General features: G+C 39.8%; 1 long non-coding RNA gene across 1 annotated transcript; it reads left to right on the top strand.

Moving 5' to 3' along the window:
- The first annotated feature begins 4,712 nt into the window (after positions 1 to 4,712).
- On the top strand, positions 4,713 to 5,886 carry LOC124168512. The gene is made up of 2 exons (XR_006866955.1): positions 4,713 to 4,794; positions 5,730 to 5,886. It is a non-coding gene; the product is annotated as an uncharacterized LOC124168512 (long non-coding RNA).
- The last annotated feature ends 3,958 nt before the right edge of the window (positions 5,887 to 9,844 follow it).

Here is a 9,844-nt window from a genome sequence, read left to right as displayed (position 1 = left end):
AAAGTTTTAAATGGAAAAAAAATAATTTGGGCCTTACGAAAGCTCCAGAAATTTCCATTACATGATGGATCTTTTTTTTATTTTTATATCCCCCTATGAATTTAGTTAAGGGAAACTGAAGGAAGAGTTCCACTTGAGGGCAATCGAATTTCAATATAATCGTGAATATGATAAGGTTAAGAAAATTTGGTCAAATAATCACAGATGCATGTCAAAATATATCGATTGGGTGTTCCTGATCCCGCTGTGAGACAGGCTGTTTATCGTTCACTAGCCAGGAACTATCTGCCTCCATCTGAGTTTCAACAACTGAATATATAGCTTGGAAGTGATGGATAATCGTATCAAATAAGATTAACATATAAACGCGGGGACACCTGCTTATACAAATCATTTATGCGTGTCTTGCGAAATGACCCATCGAGAAACAGCAAACGGATTGCGAAGTTTGTGGAAAGTATAAACATACAACAAAGCCAAGAGAAACGGCAGCCAGTAGAGGATGGCGTCAAATCGCCCAAAAACATGACGAAAAGATAATTCTCCTTATTAAATTCATATACGAGATTGAAATAGATTAACAAAGTGAATATTTTCTTTAAACATGTGTGGAATAGGAAAACAAGTGTCAGATTGTGCATACCTGCTGAAAATATATTTTTTTTCATTAATTGAGGAATAAAGTCTCGTTTTCGAAATTTTATGAATGAACCATGGAGGCAAATATAAAGGGAAGAATGTGAATACTTTGATCTAATTGTTTTATTTTTTCTTAAATGAGATCTCATGCCTCAAACTAAGTTACCAATTTACGAGGGCCATTTTTTTCTCAAGCTCTAATGGACCATGAGCAGAAGACGAAATAATTGATCAAAAATTATTTCATAGGTATAAAATATTGAGCTCACTGGTGACGTCCCTTTGACATAATCGCCAATGCGTCGAGGAATTGGTCGCGCCTGTGGTCAAGCTTTACTGTACCTTCGTCATAGGATGTTGCCGCCAATGAATTGCAATGAATTTTCCCTTTGTCCTGAAGCTCACTGTCTGTTTGAAAACGCTTCCCTCCTAGCCACATCTTCATTTTAGCGTAAATATGGAAGTCCCCCGGCACAAGGTCGACACTGTACGGCGCGTGATCTAAAATATCCCATTGCAATTGCAGAGCAGTTGGGCTGCATCCGCGCTGAGATGACGGGCGTTGTCATGGATCAGAACACTTCCAGAAGTCAGCATGTCTCCTCTTTGGTTTTGAATGGGAATCGGTGCAATTTTTCACATCTCTAGCTATAGTGCATTAAAAAAATCTTTTTATTGACAAAAAGGTCAAGACATATCAATTCTGAAGCCATTGGGCCACTTTACTGGCTGTCGTTCTACAGTGCACACTTGGGGGGTGGATCAATTGAGGCAGTGTTGCTAATGAGATTGCCACTAATCTTAAACTAACATACTACGGTCGGAAATTAATTGAGCGTGTGACGCGGAGGAGGCGCAGTCGCCCTATCCGTGCAGTACCCGCCTGTCGCTTGTTTTGTGTTTTTGCTAAGCGATCGGTGTTTGAAAACAACGGCCCTTGCACATACACATTACTGTTGTCAAAATCGCATCTAAAATTGTCTGACAAGAAAGTTTGTTTCGCAAATTTTCGTTTTTCCTATGAATTTTTGAATCCAAATTTCCTTTGAATGTTTCAATCTGGAAATCAGGTTTTTATAACTACTTTCACAATTTTATTTTATGCTATTTAATTTTTTTCACTACGAAAACAGAATTAAACTGAAATACACACACACAACAAGGCATCGAAAAAATATGAATGTGGCAGCTCCTAGAAGATGACCTTAAAAAGTATAACTTTCTAGCTTCTGCATTCATACTCATCTTTTCAATCCTCTGAGAGTAATTACTACGAGTACTTTTAAATATTATGAATGCAATTTCTCATGTTTCTTCAACATTTCATTTTAGCACACGAGGAAAATCTTTTATCGAATGCAATAGATTATCTTTTTTCAGGTCGCTAAATAAAATAGCCATCAGTACTCAGCTACAGTGGAGGAAAGTAAATCATTGACAAAACTTAAAAATCTTAATGAAAAATCCCGGATCAAAGTTTGTAATACGTAAATTTTCAGTGAAATTTACCGTGGATCTTGAAATTCTTGTTCGTGTATAAACTTGGGTCAGTTTTGGAAAATTATTGAGCATCCTAATTTCTTTTCGTTTCGTTGAAATAAAAAAAACAACGAATCAAACTGTGCGATTAATAATTCCTATTATATATGCTATTTCTCTGTAATTTTTGAGGAGGTGATTTAATCTAAGCAACAAAACCATGCTTTAATCAAAGAAGATGAAAACTGAAATGACCGTTTATCAATTTAATAAGAGATTTTATCTCGGAGTCTCCAGAAAAAGGTCGTAGTTGATGTAGCAGTTTAGCTTAAAATATCCTCTAAAAAGTAAAAATGTTTCAAGAATTCTTTCAATATCATCCCGATTTACTGGCACAAAGAATTTCACCCATACTTAGAAGAAAATTACACCTTTTTAAAAATAATTGATCCATATTATTTTGCATTCTGCGAATCATAGTTAATTTTGAATTCTTCTTTCCAGAACCTCTAACGGTCAAGGTGACGAACCTCGGACGCCCATATCATACACATGGATACGAGAGAATTGCGTGTAGACACCTGTTTTCAGACGGAGAAAGTTGGAGGCGCCTTCTTGCGTCCTATTGGAAATCGGAAAAATCCACAAGACACCTTAGAAATACGAGAATCAAATTGGGAGGCAGAAATGGAAATAATAAAACAGGAGGATGGGTGATATCCGGCATCGGTGGGGATGTTTTTCTACGCGAGCAAAGCCATCGCAGTCGCTGAGCGTGGAGGTATATAAAGTGCACCAGTTCACTGGTAAAATCACATCAAGCGGAGGATCCGAACAGGCAACAGGTCCAAAATAAACCCAAATCTCAACCCCGGCAGAATGAAGGCTGTAAGTATGAAACATGAAATTTTTTCACTAGATTTGCGATGCATAATTTCCAAATGGTTGTGGCTGGGATAAGCCCTCACTTACCGTACCGAGGGTCGCGGGTTCGAGTCCCGCCTGAACGGGTTGGCTCTATTCAGAATATGGTTGTGCGTGATCGTCCATTGTTAGTTTTTGTAATCTCCGACGCAAAGGCCTCAGTGTAATATTTTATTAAACTAGAGTTTCATTAACACAGTTTAAATGCCATGGTATTAATATAGTGGATACTCGGATATATATAAAAATTGGTATTTATTTCCTACGTCATATTGACCTTATTGTGACACCAAAAAGTCAGTGCCTTCGTTTAGCGTAACAGTTTTTGCACCTTAGACCTCTTACAGAACCACTTAAAAAGCAGGTAATGCTGCTGGAACATAATTTTGAATACGTAATAAGTAGTTCACTTAACAGATAAATAAGTTCAATTGAGATAAAAAAAACGGGTGATCGTGGTCGCGGTTAGGGCTTTGACGTACCATTAACTTCAACTTGACTTTGACTCAATGGGCTTTCAACTCACGCGTTCGAATATCAAGCGAAGTCTTCGGTCACCCTATATGAACAACCTGGAAGTAACCCAGAGGAGAGGACGAAGTGACCAAGCAAAAAGACTGTCTCATTCGGCATATGTAACATTATACTCCTATGGCTTATTCTGGGATAAACTCATACCATTTAATGATCCACAACCACCTTGAAATGCCTTTTCACGATTTCATAACAATGATAGTTAACACACAGTTGGCAATTTCCCAACACATCTACCTATAAACCCAATCGTTTACGCACATGAGACGATTTTTCTCATTTCCCCTTACCATTCGAACTTATCCTCAATATTACAATCTACCTTTTTCAATTGTTCACCAACTGATATTTTATTAAAAGGTATAAAAACCTCTTTCAATGAATTATTCGTTGCCTACAGTATCAATTTTTTTCGCTATTAGACCCACCAGTTGGTTGTTTAACAGGTAAAAAATGAAACAATATTATGTTCCAAGCTTCAATTGCTCTCCTTTCAGACATGTCTGTGTAAATTTATGCAATACACACATGATACTTCGGGTAAATATAGCAGAGGATTTTTTTGGGGCTAAGAACCCCGAAATCTCCCGAAAAATTCATTGTAATAACTCAAGACACGATAATAACGTTTGGTAAATCAACTAACACACCAAACTTCGTCTCGAATTTTACTGAGTAATATTAATTGTTTTCTTTTCCATTTCTCCGCACGATTTTTGAACCCAGATCTTAATACCTCCCTTTTCCCGCAGTTTGTCGCAGCACTTTTGGCACTGGCCTCACTGGCAGAAGCCCAGATTCGAGCCCCGTCCACATCATACGGACCACCCGCCCCTGGATTTGCCCCGCCCGCTGGTGGCGCTTCGCGACCATCCGTGGGCGGATTCGCCCCACCCGCCGGAGGAGTCTTTGCCCCAGCAGCCGCTGCCCCCTCGATCACCTTCGCCCCCGCGGCCCCAAGCAGCTTCAGCTTTGCCCCAGCCCCCGCCTCCGTCACCGTTGGATTTGCCCCGTCCGCCCCAGTAGCATTTGCCCCACCGCCCCCAGCCTTCGCCCCACCGCCTCCAGCCTTTGCCCCACCGCCCCCAGCCTTCGCTCCACCGCCCCCAGCTTTCGCCCCACCGCCACCGGCCTTCGCCCCACCGCCCCCAGCTTTTGCCCCACCACCAGCGGTCCCTTCGACCAGCTATGGACTACCAGGAAGATTCTAAGCTGCAGGTAATCTATTTATAAATCAATTTCTGTTTGTTAGTATCGCTAATTCTCGAGAAGGACTGGACCGAATTGGCTATTTTGGATTTCAAATATTTTCAAAAGTCTAGGACAAGTTTAAAAGGTTAGATTAATATTCCACAGGGCCCATAAGACCTTGCAATGTGCCATGAATCATATCCACTAAAAATGCATGTAAAGATCATTATCATTGCCTGCAGACCTATTTTCTTTCACTTAAGAATAAGTGATGATGGTCACATATAGTTGGAGCATATACCGAAAGAAAAATAAGTACGGATTTTTATTATTGCAATTGATTTTCGTTTTCCACGTGATTTAGGTGAATTTTAGAAAGCGCTCAACGCCTATTGATTAATGAATAGGTACGTAAGTAGATAAACAAAGGTGATACGAAGTACACCGTGTCATCTAGTGTGGAATATAGTTTCTGGCGATAGGGATAGGCGAGAAGGAACCACGATGAAACAAAAAATGGCCACACTCCATACTTATTACTTAAACCAAATCAGGATTCGTCAACTCAGCGCCATTTTCTACGATCAGAGTCATGTTGTGACTAGATATGTTTATATTCTGTAAGACCCTCTTCCGACCACTCACTTAGTGACTCACTAATACAAATTCTTGGTGTGAACGAGACCGGATACGACAAAAAAGTCTTAGAATCGACCCCGTTCTAGGCAAAAACTGTGAGAATTGGAAGAGAGAATAGAAGCCAATTAAGAAGCAGCACATACCGCTGGATCGTAATATTGAATTAACAATCAGCAGTTAACTTTAACTGAGTTCAAACTTTTCTTCACATCTCAGCCGAAAACAATATCTTAATGCAACTGCATTGAATAATAAATTATAATAATCGTACTAATGGCGTCATGAAATGGTTTCCTAATTAAAAATTCATTTTTTTGTTCCAGATCAACTTTTGAAGAAAGAATAGTCGCCTCTAGCGCTGGAAGTCCATCAAGTCATGGAGAATCCAAGAAAGTTTCCTGAATTAATCCAAATTGTATAAAGGACCTGAACCTTCTATTGTACTAAAAAAATTAATAAAAAATATCTGAATTATCAAAATTATAGTTGTTTCAATCAATACATTATTAACTAAGTAAAGCATGATTATTCAAATATTTGGTATTTTTTTAAAATATAGTTTTTAATCTAATCATAATAGATTCCTTATTTCATTCAAATTTTTTTATAATTTTTCATTTAAGTAAAGTGCTATTGATCAGAGGGTCCTGATTCATACCTCGAGTGAAGCGTTCTGGTAACCTTAACAAAATCCTCGAAGTGAGAGGTAGGCCAGAGAAAGGAACTGGACTGTATGTGTGATATTCACACGCATGTGCCTAGGTTGAGCTCTAACCTCACCTTAACATACCCATCTCAAGGTTGAATCACTGAGTTAGAGAGTGAAATTTCATACACTCTGATGTGTGCATTACTCAATATTTCAGAGAAACTCCGATCAATGCGACGAAATCTAATAATTATGATATATCATTTTTTTCTGATTATGGAAATATCATACCAAATAATATTTCCCAATTAAACCACAAATCGGAAATTCCGCGGAGGAAAAATTATCGAACAATCACCCAAATATGACTAAAGATCCCAGTGCGAGTAGAAAAAAATACAAATCGTATGAAATGTAAAAAAATACCACGCAATAGAGTGGACTATGTCCGAATGTAAATAAAATTCATGCATTTGTTACCAGTAGATACTTAGTTTGATTTTCAAAAAAGTGCGGAAGGCTTCATGAATATAGTGGTAATCCTAATGCAGACACAATGTTAATCGTATGTTAGGATTTGCATAACTCCTATTCAGCATCGTAAACCGTTTCAAATATGTGTCGTCAATAAGCTTTAAATCAGTGAATATTTACCATTTGTTTAATTTAGAATAATTTATATCAATAAAATCGGTGAAAGACTATTAGATTGGTGGGTATCGGCGTGGTTCATTGAAAAGAGTCCTTGCTACTGTACTTGGATGAGTAACTAGAATTAATCTTCGGTAGACGGCAAATTTATAATAACACCTATACTAGGCATGTTACATTGGAAGAGGGGTGTAAGACTAGCTGCTGATTTTAAGAAAGAGATTCAGCCAGACAATGGAGAAATAAAATATTTTGAGTGTGTGAGAGTTGTCAATTTTTCAGAGGTTTTCCAAACAAAAATGTTTAATACACATACAGTTATCCTATCTTAAAACCAAGCTTTACAACTAGTAGCTTACATGATCGGCAAATAGTAGAAGCGAGATCAAACACTGACTCCATTCCTCCTTTTCTACTTGTGCTCCTCCCATAATTTCATATTGCTTCCCAATTTTATCTATGTCAGCCCCGACAAATCTAAAATCCCTTGATTGCAACCCTCACTTCTCTGCCAAAATAGTCGGGCATTGAGTCACATATCTACGCAATACATCCTCTGACGCTGCTGTCTTCTCTCACCTTATGTAACCTATAGAACCTTAGACCTAAAATTGATTTAAATTTACTTCATAGTATGATTTTTCCGGAGCATGATACTGCAGATATTTCGGGTTTTCCACCTATTGAGTTACTTTTAGCCCTACAATAAACTTACCCAGTGGAAACCACGAGAGGATTTCACTTCATAATGCATTAAATACGGCCTCTGACTGCCCTGAACTCCTCATCTCTCCTACAACAGAACAGGTGCGCCATTGTAAATAATTATTGTAAACTGGCTGGTAGGGGTGAGCCAAGGCTCACCGGTACAGCATTTATTCGCGCCTTCGGCGGGGTTATTACGTGACTATGAGTGACTTAGTACGCAGTCACGCGCGGCTTAGTAAGCACGACCCTCGCCACATGTGCCACAGTGTGAACTTGTGACGTCAACATCTTGTTCAGTAAAACCAATCCCGAAGTTCGCTCTCAGAAAATGGCTTGGAGGTGTTACTGACGTGAGGAGGTAAAGATGGAGGTGGAGATAGAGGTGGATATAGAGGTAGAGATGTAGATTAAGGTGGAATTAGAGGTAGTATCGCATAGTAAAGAGGTTTACGCTCGCAGCTTTCCCATAGCCTCGACAACGAGCCAGTCTTTCACCGTGTGGCATCAAGTATAATGATTATTTGGTTAGTTGTAACATTTTAACAATGTTAAGCGACAGTAGTGGTGATGGTGACGACATATCATCAGCACGCACCTGAATATGCACCAGCATATTGAACGCACCAATCACGGAGAAGCCTACCGATATACCTCGCGACAAACCGCCCGAAAGACAAACTCGTTTGTGTTTGAAAGCGGTCCAGCGCGACCTCCTGGTGAACCGCGAGGTACACCCCTACCTCGACCTGCTCACTATGCGCGCGCCCGTAACATACAATGCATTTGTGTTACCTAGAGGTACAGCGACCTCTACCTCTATCTCTAATTCCACCTCTTACCTCCTCACTATGCGAGAACCCTAAAACACCTGACCGGCAATCGGGAGATCCGGGTTCGAATCCCGGCCAAGTCAAATATTTTTCATAGCCAACTTCACCCTTAGGTGAATTAAATTTAAAGAACGGAGATTTCCGCGGTGTGCGTCGAAGTTCTTCATTTCCGATTTACAACCTGCGTGGGTTGCTGTGGCGATGATAACAGTTTCACTGGCACTACTGCCAACGTCTTCAGGTCGAATATGTGGTTAAAAGCTGCGCGTTTCGTCAAAAACTGCTACGGGCGTACAGACAGTGTTACCCAGATGTTAAGCGAATTAGGCTGGGAGCCGTTGGAGACTCGGAGGCTGCGCGCTAGGCTTAGATTGCTTGAACAATTGAGAATGGATATCTTTAAGAGCGACACAGAGAACATAATATTAGAGCCACACTATATTTCCAGGTCCGATAGAAGTGATAAATTAAGAGAGATGTTTTGCCGAACGGATAGATATGCGAATTCGTTTTTCCCCCGAACCATAAAGGACTTTAATAAACGCTAGTCCCAACTTCGTTTGAGCACTTAATTTTTTATTTTAGCTGTAAACGGCTGGTGTCCTAACACCCCCTGCCACACGCCTTTTAGGCGGCTTGCGGGGTATTATGTAGATGTAGATGTAGATGAAAGCTCTCGCTCGCTCGCCCCGCCTATAACTGGGCTTTTCAGGTCTGAATAGGGTTGTTTCCTTCATCAAAGAAAACGAAATGCATTGATTGCGATTCCTTACCCATCATTAGTGTATTCATAATATAAAAATTATTTGGTTTTAGAAATCCCAGTTTAGACGAATGGCAACGGTTAATTTTAACCGCATTTGAAAAAGGCCAGATTGGCGCCCATGCGATTCCACTCCACGTGACGTCACAGGGACCTAGTTTCTATACGAGTAGTCAGGAGTTTTACATTGTCTGAGATTACTAATGCATGCATGAGGCTCAGAGCTCAGGGAAACATCTCTTAATAATCACACATTAAAATTACCTAAGTTCGGAAAGTTTCCTTCGTTTGATAGGGGAATAATAATCCTTATTTAACCCAAGCGCTACCTGCTATCAGCCTGCGTCGTATCAGCGGTCAGAGCCTCGCCCCAAGGTCACCTCACAAGCCAACAGCTGGAACCAGAAATACGTCACACGGACTTTTCCCATCATTCCTACTTAGCCGTCGCGTTTTCGTGCGCTTGAAATTTTTCACTTTTCGTTTAATCGCGAAAAATAGATATAGTCATTTAAAAATTTAAAAGCGTGAAATGTGTACTCCAGGAGTAATAACCTTTCGATTTAGGCAATAAGTAAAAAAATAATAGGAAACCACCCTATTGGTGTTGCTACTTCGGTGCGTATCTGTACCACCACTTCAGCATGTATGGATGAGCCCATGGCACGAAATTTGCATTGCAGAATAAATCTATTAGTTCCAAGCACTGAGAATAATTGACTGTTCAAGAGTGTAAAGGGCCAGTGCATGCCTTTCCAGTGTAAGTGAAGGAGAAATTGAATTAAAGGCTGCTAGTGAGCGTGTGCATTGCAAACTTAAGCAAAGAAGAATAATACT

Source organism: Ischnura elegans, chromosome 11, assembly GCF_921293095.1.
Source record: "Ischnura elegans chromosome 11, ioIscEleg1.1, whole genome shotgun sequence".
NCBI lineage: Eukaryota > Metazoa > Arthropoda > Insecta > Odonata > Coenagrionidae > Ischnura > Ischnura elegans.
The sequence above is the reverse complement of the archived record's forward strand: the minus strand, read 5'-3'. Positions and strand labels throughout refer to the sequence as shown.